The sequence below is a fragment of the Cetorhinus maximus genome, chromosome 27 (genome assembly GCF_964194155.1).
Source record: "Cetorhinus maximus chromosome 27, sCetMax3.hap1.1, whole genome shotgun sequence".
In the NCBI taxonomy this organism is placed as follows: Eukaryota; Metazoa; Chordata; class Chondrichthyes; order Lamniformes; family Cetorhinidae; genus Cetorhinus; species Cetorhinus maximus.
The window spans coordinates 16,634,842-16,657,325 of record NC_135905.1 but is presented as its reverse complement, the minus strand read 5'-3'; the positions used below and the strand labels follow the sequence as shown (position 1 = coordinate 16,657,325).

The window sequence follows — 22,484 nt, the reverse complement described above, 5'->3', positions numbered from 1 at the left end:
CAGGCAGCTGAAGGTACAACTGCCAATGGTGGAGTGATTAAAATTAGGAATGCACAGGAGCCAGAATTAGAATAATGCAGAGTCCAGAGGGTAGAAAAGCTGGAGAGGGTTCTGGTGATAGGAAGGAGCAGGGATACGGAGGGATGAATATTTTAAAGCAGAGCTGTAGCTGGATTGGGTGCCAATGTAGGTCATTAAGGATGATGGGTGAATAGGACTTGATGCAAGTTAGAACACAGGCAGAACAGCTTTAGATGAGTTCAAGTTTATGGAGGGTGGAAGATGGGAGGCCATCCAGGCGAGTATTAGAATAATCAAGTTTAGAGATTAACAAAGTCATGGTTGCGGGTTTCTGAAGCAGACAAACTGAGGTGGGAGGAGACACTTTTGCACATTCATAATCTTGAATGTAATTATTCTTCTAACTTTGCCACCTTCTTTGAAAAACGCCGCTCCTAATGCTGATTCCTCAATGGAGAAGGAAGACAATTTGTTTCCAACTCTCTGTCAACGCTGCTCCTTAACATGTAACTTTGAGATACATGTCTGCAGTTCTGACTCAAACTGCATCAACAAACAAATATATTGCACTTCTGCAGAAGGCAGCTCCCCAATGTCACTTGAAACACTAGGAAGGAAGAAAAAAAAATCAGCAAACAAGTCACTCCAGATGTCTTAAGTATGGTGCCTGGTTACAAAGTGGTACTCAGATAATCATTGGGACTGGCCACAAAATCAACCTTTTGGCCAACAAATGTTCACATGACAAGATAATAAACAGGAAGATAACATCTTAAAACACGATAAAAACAAAATAAATCATTATAACAGAATCCTTCAACAATGAAGTCTCAAAAAATCTGACAATGGCCCTTAGTTTCCTGTGGCAGGGCAACAGATGACACCTGCTGTTACAACTGCCCTTGCCCATTTAATGCTAATTACATTTTGCATGGCAGGTTGCTGAAGTGCAAGATAGAAATAGTACAGCACCCTCTACAGGGTATCTAGAATATGGACAAGCAACCATGTATTTCCTGAACGAACAATGTGAAATTAACAGTGTAAGAACTGAAAGGGAAGTGTCAGTTAAAATGTTGATTTCAAAGAAAAACTTGGAACAGAGAGAGTAATAAAGAGAGGGAAATAAAAATCAGATTGAGAGAGAAAGATGATGATAAGAGCCAAAAATAAAAATGAAAAACTCCAAGAACAATTAAAACTTGAATCAATGAATTTCCACACTTGTAACAGTTAGTCTTCAGTGCCAGAGTGTTTGACACACTTATCAACAATTAACATGTAGTTAGGAGAATAGACAAACTGGAATGGACTTGTTGACAGCGAGTTTATTTTGTATCTACTGCCCAAATATAGGAACTCCATACCGTTCAATGCATTTGAATGGGGAACCAAACAGTCAGGTGTCGTTTTTGTGAAGTTAGGGGGAATGAAATATCTCCAGCAACAACTTTTCAAATTGCGTTATGCATCTTCCCTCTGCTGAATTTCCTGTGCTATTTGCATGGGTGAGCACAATTAGACTCGCCATTACATTTTGGGAAAGTGTTAAGTATTTGCAAAACTAAGTCTTATCTTAACTTGGTAGACAATTTATTCACACTTTCTTTTATCCAATTGCAGTTATTCACCTGAATCAGCCAATTTAGCTCCACACATACCTTGCATCAATCATTGACCAATTGAAAAGATGGCACAAAGGTAGAAAGAGAGAAGCAAAATGATGAGCTCTCCAATTCCCCTTTAACCAATAAAGGAAATATTTGCATGTTTCTTCCAATCACTCACAATCAGCAGCCCAAATAGATGCCATGATCCATCCTTCCAGACAGCTATGGCCATTTACTCCTCCACTTGTTTAATAAAATTTCAGTGTTAAATATATATCACTGCCAACACAAGATGGCCACCTATACTGGTCTGCACATGTGAACTTGTCCACACATGAGAAAAAAACCAATTACATCATTTGCAGGAGAGACAATGCCAGCAAAAACCTGATTGTGTTATGAGCTTCCCCGCAATGGTTCCACCAGCGGTAAAAACAAAGCTGCTGCATTTCACAATACAGTAAGAATTTTTGCAGGTTTTTTATTAGTGTGTGTTGGCTCTCCAGTTGCCTGACGTAATTTTCCAAAAATTGGTGTGCATTTGAATAGCAAATTGATTTCTCAAATTTACATTAATTGAAATTAGCAAAACACAAATAAAAATAAAAACTGAGCGCAATGCTGAAAGCTAAACAATGAAACAAGCAAAAAGGAAAAAGAGTAAAATACAGGAAGAATAATCTATATGATTGTGAATGAGCCCTACAGCACATTGTCCCCTATAAAGATAGTAGCCGATCATACGCCCCGTTGCACTGCCCCCTATAACGATCGTGGCTGCGAACCTGGGCCTACCATCAGCATACAACTGTGCATGAACAGTATTGGCAGCAAACACAGCCATATAATATAGCAAAATAACTACGTACGTTACTAGTACTGGTTTGAGACCACTAGCTGCTTTGAACCATGTGGAACAGGCAACTCAAGTTATACTGCCAGTTCTGTGGCATACAAAGTGTTCACATTTGCTTGACACAATTTCAGTTATACAGTAAGCAATAAAATAAAATACATAATATCACAGGTGAAAGAAAATGTTTAGAAATCGGATTAACTGAGCATTGTGGTGATCATATGGAAACCACCTCTTGAAAGCAGAATTGCCAATGAATGGCATAGCAATAGTCAGTCAAACACAGCAATTCTACATTTTCCAGTTAACAAAAAGCCAATAGCATAATATAAGTCAAGCTGGAACCTATGATTCGCACGATCCTATGATACTGTAGCAGTACATTTCCATTTCTGACAGCAGATCTTTAAGCCAAAATGCCAATTTCTAGGTATCAATTAACATTGATTCACAGGCAGTTTCAGTTGTGGACTGGATTGAGGACCCCCTGCTCCCCTATCCAAATTAATTTTGTTAAGGGTATTAAGAGGATGAGCTGCAAACGATGTGCTATTTTCCATTTGTTGCATGACTTAGTTCCTACTGACACTAGTATGGAACCTTAATTTACCATTATAATGAAGAGGACCTTCTCCTTGATGAATAACAAAAAAAAGCAAAAACTTGACAGTCACCTATACTGACACAATCTCAGTTTGACAGGCTGTGACTTTAAGATTGTGATTGGTTTATTTAGGTCTTTTAAACAAGTGCCCTGCAAATACATATGAAACATTTTGTCATAAAAATTATTTATTTTTAAACAAAAAGCTCAGCCTGACTTCTACTGGTCTGGAGCCTGGATTTCTACTGATCTCCTAACTTGAATCTAAAAATAGAGCTATATGGATTTCAAATATACTAAGTAGTTGGCCTCTACATAAATATTTATCCTGCTGGATCAAGAAACCATAGTCTGTGGGAAAAAAAACTAATTTAAAAATACAGCATTGCTTGCAAAGTTAAGTCCGAACTCCTCGAAAATGCTTGCAGGTACAGCAATCGAGTGCAGATAATCAAAGTTCCACTGAGTATGCCAGTTTTGGTTTGAATTGTAGTTTTGTACCTTGTTGCCCATTTTCCAGAAGTACTCACCCATATATGTCTGCAACAATACTGTTAGCAATATCTACATTCCAGAAAAAAAATTACCTGCGGTTTGGAATTAAAATATAGATAACTGTTTTAACATTGCAAATCCCTTTTGCACTCCATAATTTAAAGAATAAGTATATGATGGAAAAATAATCTCAGATCAAGGGCCATTTTGTAATGGATCAAAACGTTATAGAAATCTGATAAGCATGCATACTGCCCCGACATGCCATGGAGGCAAATTGATAGAAATGAAGTAAATTAAAGCTCTGATCAGTATTTTAATTCATTGCTAATGGTATTTATAAAAGTAATTTCCGAATTATGGAAAATATCTCTATTTTTAAATGGCAACAATTCTAAATCATTAAAATAATGCTCAAAATACTTCTCATTTTAGGCAGCAGAGTAGATTTTGCAGTAAGTTTTGGTCATCAATGGGGAACTAGTCTTCTCATCTGATGGCTACATGAACACTTACATGTTGGATAGATGCCATTGGCCTATACTAATCTATAAAAGCGCCCACTAAAACAGAAAAAACAAACCTTGTAAAAATTTGCTTTCAATGCAAGTACAATATCAACACTGTCATGGCTTCTAACATTTGAAATTGCATTGAAAAATCCTGTCACAGTCTCTTAATACCAGTGATGTCTATGGTGGTGTTGTAAAAGAGGTTTTCATGAAAAACGTTGCATAATATCAGCTACTAAAACAAAAGCATCTAAGTACCATAGAGAACAAAGTAGCACCTGTTGCAGGCTCTGGCCAAGAATTACTGTGGAGCAGCCTAAGCCTTTCAACTTCAACTTTCTTACCTATAACAACATGGGCTGCTGGCTAAAGGAGGCATGCACCAGACTTGGTAAGTAATTGTACATCTTTAAACAATCTTTCTTGGCCCCATATAACTCTCCTTGGTGTCCTACCACTGAACCCAGAGTTTGCATTTTGTAAGCCACCTCATGACTATTGTCATGAAGCTATTAATGTATATAACATTATTGGAAAATATTTTTCTTTTAAAATAGAGGTTTAGCCTGTGGGTGTGTCTTAATTGGATTAAAGCCAGCTAGTCTGGGTGCTTTGATGTGTACTAGTTTTGATATGTAAGAGAGATAGCGTGCATTTGCATTTTTTGAATAGAAGTGGGGTGAAAACTGACACCTATCTAGCAGATACCAAGCAATATGTTTACATTACTAATAAAACTGGTATTATGAAAGGGGTTTTATTGTTAGAAAAGGCTGGTGATACAATGACAATTTGCATTCAATGGGTGGTGGTAGGTATAACTTCAGCAGTTTTGTGTGTGCAGGGCAGAGGCAATGTAAGATCAAAGCAGCTGTAAGCCTCCAACTATCTTCACAGGAACCAAAGTGAAAAAAACCATATTTTGAATTTGTAAGGTGAAAATGCTTTGCCTGGTGTCTGGTTAAGTCTATGGGTTACAGTTGCCTTAATGGAGGTTAGTTTGGGAATTTGTTATAAGTTATGATAGTAGTAATTTGTAGCCACGTATATATATTTTAACCTGTGTAAATTAATGAATTGTTTCATTTAGTTTAATGTTAAACCTCGAGAACTGGTGGTCCGATTCCTGAATTTGGAGTTGAATCTCAAACATAACACTTAAAATTATAGGTTATGACAGTTGTTTAAAGTTTCCCTCTGGGATTTTTAAATAACTCAGCTGTACCAACTGCATCAGTCATAACAACCATTGAGTCATCTGTTCAACCACTATCCCCATTTCCCAGTGGCCTGCTCCATTTCCCACAATTGAGTAGCACCAGCCTTGCTGCTATCCATTACCCCATAAGCAACATTTCAGCACTCGCCATTAACATTCAACTCAGATGATCAATCACCTCAGCCTATGCTGCATGGACTAGAGTGGTTCAAGGAGGTGAATCACCACTATCTTCTCAAGGGCAACATAAATGCTGGCCTAGCCAGTGACACCCTTGTTCCATGAAAGAACAAAAAAAGCTCCCACTGTTCACAACTGAAAGATAAATTCTTGTTGGCACACTGTTCCACTCTTCTGTGAAATTGTTCACTTCACTAATCATTCAAGTACTCTTTCCCTCTTGCTCTGCTCTTCCCTTCTTGTCTCCCATCCTCTTCATCATCTGTCATTATTGTTCGGCATCCCATTCCCTTCCTCTCCTTCCTTCTTTTCCCCATACCCTTGCCGATTGCCCACTCTCATCCATCCTGGTTCCTCTTTATTCCCATTAACTGCTGCATCCTCCAGCTACTTCTCCCTGATTCCTTCTCTTCCTCCTTCTCTTTCCTTAATCACTCTCCCCACCCGATCCCCCCTCGTCTCCCTCCCTCTTTTGCCTTCTCACCACCACTCCTCTCTTCCTCTCCCTTCCCTTTCTCAGAGGCAAGAGTACTACCCACTGAGCCACACCTAACCTCTCCTGCTTCCCCTCTCCATTCCTTTCCTCAGCCTTTCCCTTCCTCACTTGTCTCCTCCCAGGTGCAGTTATCCCATTGCTAGCTTAGCCAGATTGAGTGGAAGTTTATTGTGAGACCCCCAAGTGACGCAGAGTAAAAAGGAAAAAAAAAAAACCTGGTCAGATCACAGAAGAGGGTGAGCAAAAGTACAAAAATTGTAAGATCCTGAGTGATGCAAAATTAAGGAACCTGATCATGAGACGGTGAGCAAAAATTATAAGAAAGGGAACTATACTTACATTATAAAATAGGTGGCAGTCCCAGGACTCAGCAAATTGTAGCAGTGGTGGCCATGCTGCACTTGAAGTTAAAAACAAAAGCAGCTGGCAGAGTCAAAAGTTTAAGAAGAAACAAGAGTAAAGAAGAAACTGCTGAGAAAAATAAAGAAAGTTACCTGAAAAAAAACACAGTGCAGGCAGTGCAGAGGAGAAAAGTGCTGTCGCTTTAAGTTTAAGAAAAGGGGGCCCCAAACAGACCACGAGCCCACCGATACTCCAAAGAAGGAAAAAAGGAAATAATTGCAGAGAAAAGCAATACTCCTACCTTGAGAGTTTAGAAGTTCAAAAACAGGGGTGACATCACTGGAGAACCCACTAAAACACAAAAAAGCACAGGAAACTAACAGCACAGAAAGCTGACAACTGCAGACAGCCCAAGTGAAAAGAACAGTTACCTCACTAACAGTCTTAAAGGGGTAACAAAATTTAAAGTTGTAACCCCAAGAAAAAACAAATGGTCATGGGCAGCAACAAGAAACCCCAGAGAGAGGACAACTCCCAGTAAAGCACCGAGGGCAACAAGAGACTCCAGACAGAGGTCAACTCCCAATAAAGCACCGAGGGCAACAAAAGACACCAGAGGGAGGGCAACAAAAGATTCCAGAGCGAGGGCAACATACAACCCTAGAGGGAGCCAAAAGACCCCAGAACAAGGGGGACAGGTGACAGTGATGAGTGAGCAGATGGCTGCGAATGAAGAAAAGCTTTCAGAGGTAACTCAAAAGAAGCAAAACGTGCAAAAAGTAAATGAAACTGATCTACATGAAAATGCTCACATCAGAACTGAACTGGAAGATCTGAAGTGTAAGATTCAAGCTGAGTATATACCTTTCCAAAAAAAAGATAAACTGAAGTCTTCAATGAACCAAGCTGTTTGAGATCTGAATAAACAAATTTCAGAGATGACACAAAGGTATCCGGAGGAAATAACAACCCTCAATTTCATAGTTGGCAAATCAAAGCAGGAGTTGGGAAAATGCAACCAGATGTATAACCAGGCAAAAAAGGCATGCAAAGAAGTTGTGACCCTGAAAGACTCCTTGAAGAATCAATAAGTAGCCATTGAAAAACATGAGGAACTAAAAAGGATGTTGAATATTACTTTGAAAAAACTGCGTTGGAATTATCAGTAGCAACAAAATGATGCACTGAAGCCCAGGGAGAGTTGGCAAAAGGCCAACAAGAAAAGAAGCTGTTAAAAGAACAGATGATTGTCCTTCAAGATCAAATACAAAAATAATGCATGACTATTCAGCAACATGAAGAAATAAAGATCGTCTCAAATGGCAGAATTGAAGCACAGCAGAAGAAACTTGAGCAGACTATGCTGGATTGCAGGAAATCGCAAGATGAAGCAAGCGAGCTCCACAAAGAAAAGGAAAGCCTATTGACAGAACTTCACATGCTGCAAGAATTCCTTAGGATAAAGTTTATTCCTCTGGAAAATTATGAAGAGAAGGGAAATTAATTTAACATCACTCTGAACAAACTGAAGAACCAGTAGGCAGAAAAGACTCAGCCATGTTCTATATTTCAGGAGGAAACCAATTGCTACAAGAAACAGAAGCAGTTGAATAGAAAAGAGGAGACATTGAAACTTTCCAAACTGCAGGCAGACAATGAAGCCACGAATTGCACAATTACAGAACTGAAACAAGTTAAGACCTTGCCAGAGACAGACCTGGCCAACAGTGAAAAGAAAACAAAGCACAAGGACAAAATTCTGTTGCAGACAGAAAAAGAAATGAGATCGGAAAATGTAAATCCAACACTGAAGTGCAAGGAACTAGAAGAGCGAGCACTGGATGTCTCAGATGTACTGAGAACCACTGAGCCAAATTAAAAGATACATAAGCTTACAAAACGATTTGAAAATAAAACAGCAAAAAAGTGTTTGGCCGAAATTATGAAACAAGTGGAAATAAAGGTTCCATTTGTGAAACGTATACATCCACCAAGAATGTCATGGAAAAGAAAATTCAAGTTCACTCTAGGAATGAACAGAATGTATGGAAGGAACAGGACAAACCCACAGTGTTTGAAAAAAGCAGATGACTTGTTAATAAAGAGAAATGCAACTCTAAGGAGCATAAAAGCGAATCAAATGGAGATACCCAAGTACCAGAAACAGAGTAATACTACCATTCCTCAAAACGTGACAGACCGAGATGTGGAAGAGCTGTCAAGCCTCAAAGCTGTCTGAATTTATGAAGTCACAGACCTGATGGGAGAGCAGGGATAGCAAGTAAGGATTGTATTACAAATAGTTATACTCTGTTGGAAAGGAAAGTTTTCTTTGCTGAAGAAAGGGGGATGTTGTATATGCCTGAATGCCATTGTAATGTAAAAGTGCTCAGCAGAGCAAGGGTTAATGTAGGACTGGAAAATAGCACTGCCTACAGCATGATGCATAGAGTCACCTGATAATAGACTCAGAACAGTCTATAATGAACACTCTGGAGCCAGCCTGCATGGAGGTAACAGCACCATGCTTGACAGTAGCCTGGGCTCTGTAAATAGTTAAAGATTAACAATAAACAGTTCATGTTTAAATATATAAGTCTCAAGATCTCATTATTGAGACATCTATAGAAGCAATGCAATAGCCCATTTCAATGTAATTTCCATTACATCACATTATTAGGCATATACAAGAAAAAATCCTTACTATTTGTTCAAAATCCGATGAAAGTCTTTTTGTCAGAATCAACATAATATTGGCAATCACATTTTACACTTTTTTTTTAAAGCAGGAACTAACCTGCTCAATTAAGGAAATTTACATAAACATCATTACATTGGAAATTATTGTGCATACTTTATTCTGTTTTACAGAGCCTTTATATCTAACACTTTACTGATTCTATTTAACAACCTAGAGGCTTCCTTACACTTTTTTCATAAAAGTACAATGAAAATCCCGATGAAATTCTCGTGTACGTCTTCAAGATTTAATTTTGAACAGTGCTTAAATCATAGTCATTATGTTCTGGTCAAGTTAACTTACTGACCACTTTTTTGAACAAATTCAGTTATTCCATTTCCTCTAGAATAAATAAAGCTCATATTAGGTCACATCTTTGCTCATTAGTCTATTAAAACCAGCTTTTTTCCCCATTTTTTATTCTAGGATAGATTTCTGATTATTTATACATAGATTTCTGTAAAACATTTTTTTAAAAATTGGTTAATCACTATCTTTCAATATTTGGTATGATCCATGGCTGTCCTCAGTTCTCTGACCACTCCTCCGTGGTGTTTTCCCACATCAAGGGAGCCACATTTCATTTGCAGCTATTCAAAAGCTCAGGCAATGATAAGCCAGCTGCAGTCTATTACCGAAAGGCCCTAATATAGCCATCATCACCAATTCAAAGCAGATAATAACGATCTGACACATTTATTATCATTATTAATTAACAGTTTTCAGAGATGGAATTAAATCAATATGCTGCTCTGATATCATTTTAACTAGTTATGCAAATCAAACATTTAGAGGCCATGAACAGATATAAATGCCATTCAATATTCAGTTCTCACTTATTTTAATATCCGAGCTTTTGGCTTGAATGGAAAACGGACCTAATGTTCACTTAATTATAGTAAGGCAAAAATAGCTTGGAAAATTAAAGTTGTAACAGTCCACTAGTTAGCAAGTAAAAGGAATACTTAGCAGAAAGGACAGATGATGAAATAACGTGAAAAATTGTCTTCTGCATAATGCTCTAGTACATTAAGTTAAAAAGCAAAAGCTCATTACCACACGTAGAACGCTCTTCCACTAATACCTATTACCAGCCAAGAGATTTCTTTCAAAGTAAAGAAATTACACATATTTTCAACTTACATTTTTCACTTTCATTTCAAGAAGGCAATATATACATCATTGTACACTTCCTATGCCACCTTCAGTGAAAAGCATTGTAGAATTAATGGTTAATTCCTGGTAATTTTTTTTTTACCCTCACGACTCTCGGTAGATCATCATTAGCCCTGCTTTACCACGGAAGCAGCAATATGATCCTCTCCTGACAAAAAATACCAGTGTAATTTATTGCATTATTACTCCTCTGAACTGAAAGCAATTAATTACCTACAATGCCAGGATGCAGAATTGAAAATTCATCAGAGAAGAGGAATGAAAAATGTACCCTCTCCGTAAAAATAATAGGTACTTAATGGCTTTTGTTTGCTATGTAATCTGAAGCATCCAATAAACAATTGCAAGGTGTCTATCTGTTATAGTTTTTTCTTTAAATTTAAGATAAGCACAATCAAAATAAATTAAACAAGTAAAGCAATGAGACAACTAATTGACCAGCCCATTTATAACTGGAAAACAAGAATACAACAGCACAACTGTCATCCAAGCCCCTTTACTTTACTTAGCAATAAATCTGCTGCCAGGCACATAAGAAAATCAGAAACTTAGCTTAATTCATTGCATTTGATTTTGAGTTATAGAATTACTGACATTTGTATGATTCAGTAATTGTTGTTTCTATGAAGTTATTGAAATAATTTTGTTATGTATAATCCCGATCAATTTCTCCTCTCAAGGGCACAATTGAAAAGTGATATTTGAAAACAGCTCCTGATAGATTGCATTGTTAGATGGAGCTGAGACAAACAACCTAATCCAACACAAATTAGTTCAGCTGCCAGTGATAGTTTTATACTGTGCAACAACGTAAATTACATTGTCAAAATCTGTCGCTTTCTTGGCTACTATGCCGCTAAGAAAAAATCTTTTTGCCTGATTAGTATTTGTACTTATCATTTCTTTCCCTCAATCTAACTGGCCACCTATTTCAAAGACACTACCTTTCTTAATAAAGCAGCTAGTAAAGGGAGAGTGGGGAGGGACTAAAAGAAATGTCACATGGTAATTTAAAATCAAGTTGAACACCCCCAGTCATTCTTCAGGTCATATGGGAGCCATTTTGTGTATGAATCCAAGCTGTTTTCAAACAACAATACCTTTCAAAAAAAAATAGCAAGTGTGCTAGCTATTCATTCATCCAGCTGCAGAGGATAAGCAAAACAGTCTTTTTTTAAGCAAAAGTATTTCAGATCTAATCCCACCCCCTCCCTTCACAGGGTTTCCTGGCCCCAGACACACTTACGTTATGAAACCTCAGGACCTCTGTCATAGATAGTACTCCCCTTCAATTTCTGCTAACAAGGTCCATGTGCCTAGCCTGTACTGCTAAATATAAGGGGGCAGAGTTTCCAATTTGGGAGCAATTATTCATCCAGGCACACATTGTGCCCATTTTGAAAACTGTTTTTATCACCCCTCACTCCACATTTCCACACAAATGCTCCTGATGCATAATGTGCCTGAACCATTAAGCAGCATTTTAAAATGTAGTTTGGCCAAGTTGGACTAATACAGCTTAAAAAGGGGTTTAGCACACAAAAAAACATTTATAATTAGTCAATCCACCACCTATTAGCATCCCAATTTTAAATGTCTGAAATGACTTTAAAAATATGCAAAACTATTTTCCAGTTATATTTAAGTACAGTAGTCAGTTTCTTAATAAATTTAAAAATATATTCAAAACCTACCTATTTACGTCCTTGTGCCCAAAGAATCCAGGTTGATTTTTTGAGCCTCCTCGAAGGCCTGCAAATTAACACAATTAGAGGAATTCCCACTGGTATCTAATTCACCCTGGGAGCGTGGCCAGTTTTGAGAGTCTGCTTCTAGTGTGATACTTTTAAAAGTAACAGAAAAGATTGTGGAAACTTGCTTTATGCTGAATGCAATTTGCATTTAAAAATCTGTGGTCTTTTGTGTGGTTAGGGCAATTGCGAGCAAACTGTCAAGAGGACCCATTTCAAATTTGGTACAATTTGTTTACCATCCTGCTGCATTACCTGGGCTTTAAAAGATAACATTAAGTGGATGGGTCAACAAACTATAGTATTGAAGCTCACTGATTAATAATTTGACAGAAACATAGAATCACGGAATTTATCCTAAAATCGCAAGTAAAAATCACAGAATACTCGGTAAAAATCTAAAAATGCCATGCAATAAAAATACAATTTGGCTTATTCAGTCACCTAAACCATTATCCCATTGCTGGGATTTTGTCGGACCAACTAGCGTCTTACCAACCGGTCGGAGAACCTGTCAGTTCCATGGGGGTGGTCTGGTGGAATCAAGTGGCCTTCAGGCACTTGAGTGGCCACCATCAGGCCTTCCCTATGACTGAAGTCCCCGGTGGCAGAAATTCTGCCTGCTGAGAGCTTTCAGCCAGTCAGAGGCTGGCACCTCCTCATGCCACCAGTAGTGGCTACTAGTGACAATGCACCCACCAGAGGCCCAGGATCATAGTGGGATTCCAAGCCAAACATGAATGATAGCGGGATGGAGGTCGTGGATAAGTGCAGGAGGTGGCTTTCAGTGAAACTCCCCTTCTCGATGTCGAGTCCCCCAATTGGACACAGAGTGCCTGGCTATGAGGACTGCCCTCCCTCCCCCTCCCACCCGCCCCCCCCGCCCCTCCCTGAGAGGCCACTGGAAAACCCAATAGAGTTTGCTGTGCAGCCTTCCGAGGGTGCAAGAAAGCCGTGCAGCCCCCATTTAATCACTGAAAATCAGTGTGCTCAGTGGTCATGGGTGTTAATTGGCACATTTGCGACAGCTGGGAATCTTGTATCATCCCCTTCCTCCTCCGACTTAATCAGGGGAGGTTTTGTTGTTGCCAGAAGACTGATGCGCAGCATCTCCAGCGGCTAAGTGGGCTTGGCCAGCATGGTTCTTGCTGCAATGAGTTGAATTAAATCCAGCCCATTGTTTCACAAAGTATTCACAATGGGAATGGTGATCCCGAGGTTGGCAAAACTTCAAGGGGCACAACGGAGGGTCCTGGGATTTAGCAGCACTATGGTGGAGATGTTAATTTATGAAACATGGTATAACATCCATGTAGTTATTGTTCTTGCATTACAACAGTGACTACACTTCAAACGTACTTCACAAGTTGTAGAGCACTTTGAGACATACAGTGGTCGTGAAAAGCACTATATAAATGCAAGTCTTTCTTTCCTTTCTTTATAATAAACAGCATATCCTCTGACTCATGGTCAGCAACACCATGGTATAGTGTGCCACATAGTATATGTAGCCTTGCTTGGACACACATACCTTGCACCCAGCTCAAGAAAATATATTGTACCTCAAAGGCGATTAAGATCAAAAATCTTTCTATTACTTGCATTTTCTAATATAATTTCACTAAATCAATACCACGCATGGTGTATTAGAAGGCAGGACATCTTAATAAATGAAACCTACACAATGTTACAGTAGCCAATAATCTCAGCCTGATAAATATCCTATAACATTATTTTTAAAACCGTCTAGATTTTGCTTCTTACAATTTGTAGATGCAACAAAAATTTTGTAATCATGATGTTTGCAGGCTAACATATTAATAAATGCATGTGACTCACCCCCTATTATTGTGCCATATACCTTTTTTAGTTTCATTGGTTATTGCAGTGACAAATTGTTTATTCTCATTACTCAAGACTAAATGTACAACTTGGAACATACTGCAATCAGAACTAAAAAATGCTATTTTAAGGGTAGGTTTGAGAAGAAAAGGGAGAGAAACCATTAAGGAAAAGCAGAAAAAATATAAGCTACAATTAAAAATTTCAGGAAAACATGAAAAATAAAATAGAAGTTATCAATCGTAAAACTATTCATTGATAAATAAACAAACACAAAAATAAGTTTTATTGTAAAAAAATTTTTTTTAAACCAGTAAGGAAAATATCATAGGGCCTATTTTAGGTTGGAACTTGATGTAGAAGCTGGCTTTTTGATGGCACTGTGCAGACAAGGCAACCCTGAAAACACTAATAGCCATGATTAATGAGAATGGGCTAGAGGAGAGCTGGGACACAGCCGACACATATATCATTCCTTCCCATCAGCTTCACATACTCCCTGCCTCTTTCCACAACCAACAAGGCACCAAGGTACCTTAAAATAAAAAGGACACTCTTTTGTCCACACTATATTGGTGTAAAAAAAATTACACAAAATGTGTCAGGAATGGTCAAAAGAATAGGAAAACAGTGCAAGATAATTGAGTGACATTCAAGGGAATATGCACAGGCTGTAATCATTCAAGTTTTCAGCAACTTGACTCTTCACATGCTGAAGCCACATTTTCAAGGTCTTATCTGCCATATGGTTCCCTGTTTGGATGATTTATTAGGTGCGGAAAGTGCACTGATAAATTTTACTGCATTTCCCTGCATAGGCAACCCACGGTGTCAATAACGAAGCTCAGAACGCTTTAATGAAAACTGTAAGCACCAAAGGGTAACCATTTATTTATGAGCAGCTATAATATTACTGGTGCAAAATTTATCTTCCCCTCTCACGCACACTGCAGAAACCAAATCTGGTCACTGAGAGAAAGAACATATCCATATGTCAGCTACAAAGTAACACCGCCTCTCTTTGCATTGTTGCTAAGCATTATGGATACTTGGTCCAAATTACAATATTTAGAATTTGTACATAAAGAAGCAGGTGCTGCCTGTCAAGCTGTTAAATAAAAAAATGGTAACTTAATTGTTTCCTTTAAAAAAAACCTTAGATTTGAATAAATTATAACATTTGGTCTCCGAATTAGATAATCAACAACAACAACATTGGTTCCCTATAAAAATATAATTTGCTAAATAATCAGAAACAGAATTTTGGCTGAAAACCTTGCCTATCCCATATAACTGATTATTTCACATAAATGTGCACTGCAGAACCCCATTTCTGAGAGACTTCCATGAAAACAGTTCTACAAAGGGGCTCTAGAAAATTTGACACCTTAATATTGCTGTATCAAATAGAAAATTATTTAAATTATAGATGAACTATGCAGATTTAGACCAAAATGTCAAGTTTTAACAATTTTTTTTCAATTCCTGTTACAACAAAAAGGATGCTACTTAGATTTATTTGTGAACATTTTTTAAAATTTAAAACGCTATCCAGCAACAATGCAATAAGAATCAATCTGTGCCAATAGAAACTGCCATCACACTTGTGGTTACAATGAATAAAGTTCCTACCATGTAGAAAGAGGTTAGAAATGACTCTCATCTAGATAGTGACATGAACCTGCCAATTACTTATCCAACATATATATAGCTTACAGAACTTGTAGCATGTGGCTCATAAAATGATCTTTCAGCTTGTTCAATCTACAAGTGGCACTCGGGTCCATTTCAGTGAGGTCCAGTTCTCATCAACCTTGTCAGTCTAATACCCTCAGCCTGACCCCTTCTCACAGCTCCCTAGAGAACTATGGGATCAGTTTTATAGACAAAATTTACTAGAAGAGGCCGAAGCCTCTGTCATAGCCATTTAATAAGTTTAGTTTATGGTCAGTAATGGTGAACATATCAGCAATTCAATTTGACAACTGTATGCTTTAGTTGAGCTGGACAAAAGAAATTGTCAGTTTGTTGTGTTTACAATTTTTCAAAAGTATTGACTTAAATCAATCTTATTGGTAGTTGTATTTAAACTTCTCCAAACAAAAACATGGGTATACTCTCCAATCATGATCAAATTGCAGCTAGGGAATGTATACCCGAGAAGCAATATAACTACCAGAAATATTTGAAATATACAGCTTTTCAATTTGGTTTTAGATTTATTATATGTATTCAAACAGATTTGTACCTAGCAGTAGCAGAGCAGTTGGTTCACAAATAAAGTTTTAATGTTTGCTGCGGATCTGTTCTTTTGGAAAGTGAAGTGATGCATTACAAGACATTGAAATGATGAAAAAAGTAATACAATCTTTTAAAGTACCCTTTTTTTTAAAAAATGAACAAAAGAAGGGAAATTCATAGATTAGATCCAGGTTAATAGCATGGACTTGAGCTGAACTTGAGTGAATGAGTAGTTATAGGTTAATACCTGTCAAAACAGGCATTAGGTAACCCCTGCTATTACCAATATTGAGATGCACTTTTACAAAATCATCTTCTACAGAGGGCTCAATGGAGGCTATGAATTGTGAACTGATTATTTTACACTGGTATGATTTTTGCATAATGCTTATTGTACAGGAGCAAATTTCATGCCAGTGCACATATACAAAATGGAATCAGAATAGGAGGACAAATGCTGAAGTAGGATTTCTTCAGATGACAAACTCACTGAAATTGTCCAGATGGACTGTAGTCATCTTATCCAATCATGGACATTCCTACATAAAGACTTCAATGACAAGCAATATTTCAAATACATTTATAAACATGAGGAATATTGTTTGTAGAAAACATAATTTCCTCACTGTGGAAGGAATTGGACCAAGCTATATGTATTTAGTGTGTAAAAAATATATCTGCCAACAGTTGAAATTCAGGGTCGTCAAAGTAAACATTCTTAAAATTGCAATAGATTAAAATTCTATTTTAGCCATAATCCTACAAAACATACATCTTTGGCTACCAGTAAGCTGAAAATTTGAAAAAAACATGAAATTAACTCAATATAATTTACCTCTCTAACATGCATCAGAATGACATGGCAACCTCTGACCTGCAGCTGCACCTTCTTAAATCTGACCACACACTTCTTATTCCATGCCTAAGTGATCAAATGCTGATGATTGCTTCAACTTTCAACTTAAACGATTCCATGTCATCTACCTCAGTGAGAATAATGGGAGCTTCTGCACATCGACAATGTCACTCCACAGTCAATTTGTAAGAAAGCTTGTACCCACTTAAATTAAACTAAATTAATGCATTAGTATGTTTAATCAGCTTTTTAAAAAATGACTTAATTGTCATTAAGTTCAGTTGAATGTCATTAAGTTTGTTTATGTCAGTTATTTTCACAAATATTTATCAACATATACAATACACTTTATAGCCTCGTAACTCAGATTTGACAGAAACACATTTATACTGCATAGGCTTGAACACATTTCAAGACAATAGGTATAATATTATTTAAATTAGAGCTTTCCCACTCTCTATTTTAGTGGAAATCAAGTCAAGCCCTTCTGATTAAGAGAACTCAACACTGTGCCAAGCTCATTAACACTGGTGATACCATTCTTTGCTTTGCAGGAATAATATACCATCAATACATATGTACAAACAAACATACAAATAAAGAGCAGGCATAGGCCATTTTGTCCCTTGAGCCTGCTCCGCCATTCAATAAGATCAGGGCTGATCTGAGTGTGGCCTCAACTTCACATTCTGACAACCCCTGATAGATTCTTGACTAACAAGGGAGTCAAAAGGTATCTAATTCTGCCTTAAAAATGTTCATTGACCCTGCCTCCATCACTCTCTGGGGAAGAGAGTTCCAAAGGTTCACAACCCTCTGAAATAATTCTCATCCCCACCTTGAATGGGAGACACCTTATTTTTGAACTGTGTCCCCTAGTTTTAGCCTCTTCCACGTGGGGAAACATCCTTTCAACCTCCATCTGGTCAAGTTCCCTCAAAATTTTCATCTCAATGTTCTAAAATCCAATGGATACAGGCCCAGCCTGCCCAACCTTTCCTCATTACATAACCCCCCATCCCAGCTATCAGTCGCGTGAACCTTCTCTGAATGGCTTCTAATGCATTTAGATCCTTTCTTAAATAAGAAGAACAAAACTGTGCACCGTACTCTAGATATGGTCTCACCAATGCCCTTTACAACTGTAGCAAAACTTGCCTAATTTTACATTCCGTTCCCCTTTCAATAAACAACAACAGCATTCCATTTGAATTCCTAATCACTTGCTGTACATGCATACTAACTTTTCCTGATTCATATACCAGGACACCCGGATCCCTCTGCACCACAGAATTCTGCAATCTCTCTCCATTTATTCATCTCGCCATACTGCATTTCCTGCCAAAGTGGACAAGTTCACATTTTCCCACATGAAACTCCATCTGCCAAATTTTTGCCCACTCACTTAACCTATGTCCCTTTGCAGACTCCTCAACTTACTTCCCTACCTTTGTGACATCAGCAAATTTAGCCTTCGTCCCTTCATCCAAGACATTGATAAAGATTGTAAATAGCTGAGGCCCCAGCACTGATCCCTGTGACACTCCACTTGTCACATCTTGCCAACCTGAAAAATTCCCATTTATCCCTGCTCTTTCCTTCCCTTTAGCTGACCAATCCTCTATCCATGCTAACATGTTACCCTCTACACCATGAGCTCTTATTTTGCATAATAACCTTTGATATGGCACCTTGTCAAACACCTTCTGGAAATCCAAGTACAGCACATCCACAGGTTCCCCTTTATCCACGTTGCTTGTTACTTCCTCAAAGAGCTCCAATAAATTAGCCAAACACACTTCCTGTTGTAGAGTGGCCGGATTGTGCTGTTAATGAGAGTTGATCAGCAGACACTTCTTGGGTGGAAACTTTAAGTTTATTTACAATGTACTCAGCAGCAACTACACATGTGCTTTCAACTCCAACTCTATCTCTGCACTGACTGCTGAGGTAGCCTGTGCTACTCTCCTATTGGTTACTACAGATCATGTGATCTTCCTTAACAAGTATTATTCTTAAAAGGTACATTACACACTAAATAAAATCATAATTATTACATTCCTCTCATTTTAACTCAGCTATACATATATTTGCAAGTACATATTTTTCAAGACAACATAATATTTACACGGGGTAAGGAATTTACAAGTTCAGTCTTTCAGGTGGTTTCCTGTTACATGTGGAACATTGCAGCTCCACAACTTCAGATTCTTTGTCAGGAAGTTCCTTTTCCAGAGTTGCTTGAACGTCAGGTGATTTGATGGGCACCTGCAGTTCTGTATCCTCAACTCTTACAGGGACATCAGACATGTCAGTCCTGGGTTGAGGAAATGCTGGCCCGGTCATGATCACTGGTGGAACCATACCTAGATGATTTGTCTGTCTCCTCCTTAAATGGTCCACATGTTTACAGATGCCCTGGCCTTCCACCTCCACAAGGTAAGATAGAGGTCCAGTCACTGCACTTGTTTCATCTGGTAACCACTTTGGTCCTTCCCCAAAGTTTTTCATGTATACTGGCTCTCCTATGGTAAATTTCCCCTCGCAACTATGCCAATCGTGTCTAGTTTTTTTGGCTTCTCTGACTCCTTTTCAGCTTCCCGTCTAAATTTGGCATTATTAAGCTCAATCTCGTTCTTTGAGACGGCGTTTCAATAATAACTCTACAGCTGTAGAACATGTTGCTGTATGAGGGGTAGTCCTATAATGAAAAAGAAAGCGTACTAGCTTTTTCATGCCTGCCTTGAACATTTGAACCGTCCTCTCAGCCAATCCATTTGAGGAAGGATGGTACGGTGCAGTTTTCACATGAGTGATACCTTTGAGGCTGATAAACCGTTGAAACTCAGCACTCGTAAAATGCCGTGCCATTATCAGAAACGACTACTTCTGGTAGTCCATGAATGGCAAAACTTTGACGTAGTTTCTCAAATTGTAGCAGTCGACTTTGGTGACTTCACCTTACATGTCCAGCCATTTTGAATGGGCATCAACAATGAGCAGGAACATTGTTCCAAAGAAAGGTCCCACGTAGTCAACCGCACCCAGGGTCTATCTTGCCACTCCTAAGAGTGCAATGGAGCTGTCGATGGCAACTTTTGCAGTTGCTGACATTGCATGCAATTCTTCACTAAACTCTCTATTTCGCCATTCATCCCAGGTCACCATAGATAGCTGGTACTATGGTCTTCATTTGGGAGATTACTGGACTTGTGCTGTGTAGTTCAATTAAAAGTGGCTCCCTTCCCTTTGGAGGTACTATCACTTGTGCTCCCCACATTAAGATGCCATCCTGGCTGGATTTTTCACATCTTCTGTTGAAGTACAGATCCATTTCATCATATACCAACCAGGAAGCACTTGTTCTTGTACTTGAGATAGGACTAGGTTCCGACTTGTCCAGTCTCTGATCTGTCGAGTGCATACCGGCAAGGAATCTAAGAAATTTAACAGTAAAATTAGTTCCTGTGGAACTGGGACATCCTCATCATTTTCTTGTAAAGGTAACCGACTAAGGGCATCAGCATTTGCGATTCGATTGCCAGGCCTATGTACAAAAGTGTATTCAGATGCTGCCAGAATTAAAGCCCATTGTTGTATACTTGCTGAGGCTATGGGTGGTATAGCCTTGTCCTCACTTATCAATCCTACCAACAACTGTAAAATGATGGCCGTGTACATACTGGTGAAATTTCTTGATACCAAGCCTTCTTTTTCTATCTGCGAGTATCCCTTTTCCACTATGGTGGGTGTTCTTGATATATACCTTGTAGGCCATTCTGTGTTGTTGTCCATCTGATGAATGAGCACTGCTCCCACTCTGTAGGGAAATGCATCACATGTCAGCACCAATTGTTTCGTCTGGTCATAATGCACTAATAGATTGGACGAGTGCAACAATTGCTTCACCTTTATGAACGCTTCTTTCTGGGGCACCTCCCAAGACCAACGTTGGTTCTTTTTGAGTAGAGAATGCAGGGAGGGCAGCACTGTAGACAAATTGGGTAAGAACTGCCCATAATAATTGATCATTCCTAGGAATGATTTGAGCTCTGAGGTGTTCTTTGGCATAGGTGCCTCTCTTATGGTTCTCACTTTTTCCTCAACCAGGTGGAAGTCCTGTGAATCTACCTGGTGACCCAAATAGATTACCTCCCTCACTTGGAACGTGCACTTTTCTTTTTTTAAACACACTCCAGCTTGCAAGAAACGTTTTAAGACTTCTTCTAAGTTTGCCAAATGCTCTTTTTCAGTGAATCCTGTCACCAATACATTGTCTAAATAGACTACAACCTGGGGCCCTGCAGTAAGCTTTCCATTGTTTTCTGAAAGATGGCACAAGCAGAGGAGACACCAAAAGGCAATCATGCATATTGGTCCAACCCTTTGTGGGTATTAATTGTGACAAATTCCCGGGAAGCATTGTCCAACTCTAATTGTTGATAAGCATGACTCATGCCAAGCTTTGTGTACACTGCCCCTCTTGGCAGCTTGGCATACAGGTCTTCAATTTTTGGAATGGGGTGCCTGTCTAGCTTAGCTACTTTATTAACCATCAGTTTGCCGTTCTCCTCAAATTCAGATGCTTTGGTCGGGTTTAAGGACGGGGACTATGGGTGCTGCCCATTCTGAGAACTAAACAGGTTGTTTAACGCCCAGTTTCTCTAGTCTGTTCAGTTCAATGTTGAATTTTTTCACAGGGAATATGGCACTGGTGTCGGTTTCATGAAGCGAGGGGTTGCTTCCGGATCCACATGAATCTTGGCCTGCAGGCCCTGGATTTTCCCTAGTTCATCCTTAAAGACAGTGGTGTACTTTCTAAGTAGCTCTGGTAGCCCACTTGCTTTGAACTGGAAAATTTAATCTAACTTAATCCCATTTAACCAATTTCGCCCCAGGAGGCTTGGCCCTTCACCTGCTACCACCATCAAGGGTAGCTTTGCCAATTGGCTTCCATAATGGACAGTTACTCTGCTCATGCCTTTTACTTGAATGTCTTCACCCATATATGTTTTTAAGCTTGGCGTCTGTTTCTTCTAAATTAAATGATGTTCACCGTTATTCAAATATCCAAAGGTAAGTTCCCCAATCACTGTAGTGGAAGCTCCTATGTCCACTTCCATTCTAATAGGTTTGCCATTTACTGTCACTGTGACAAAGATTGGTTTTGTCTTTCCAACTTTCAGATTAAATGAGTAAATGTCTGAATTTGGTGTTTCAGGCTCTTCTACATTAAACATTTCATTGGGCTGCTTCTTTTGTATACAAGCCTGCTTGAAACTTTTCTTGCATTGCCTCATTGTATGTCCATTTCTGTGACAATAGTAGCATTCAATTTTTTTTTAACTGCCAATTGCTAAAAGACTGATTGTATCCACTTCTATTAAAATTATTCTTTGATTTTGCTGTTAAGTTATTTTTCTTTATTCTTCGGCCAGCGGGGGCTTTTTCCCCACTTCTCGGCAGAGCCTCGCTTTATCACACCTCTTTCAACTGAGGTTTCCTGTCCAATGTGGAGGACAGCACCATTTTGTGCACCCTGT

At 38.6% G+C, this 22,484-nt stretch overlaps 1 protein-coding gene and 1 long non-coding RNA gene across 2 annotated transcripts in view; both read right to left on the bottom strand.

Moving 5' to 3' along the window:
- lrmda (leucine rich melanocyte differentiation associated) overlaps positions 1 to 22,484 on the bottom strand; it is a 1,010,599-nt gene that overhangs the window by 724,035 nt on the left and 264,080 nt on the right. The window lies entirely within an intron of this gene.
- On the bottom strand, positions 9,165 to 10,393 carry LOC144668616 (uncharacterized). Its single transcript, XR_013573523.1, has 2 exons — positions 10,219 to 10,393; positions 9,165 to 9,415 (listed from the first exon to the last, which is right to left on the bottom strand). It is a non-coding gene; the product is annotated as an uncharacterized LOC144668616 (long non-coding RNA).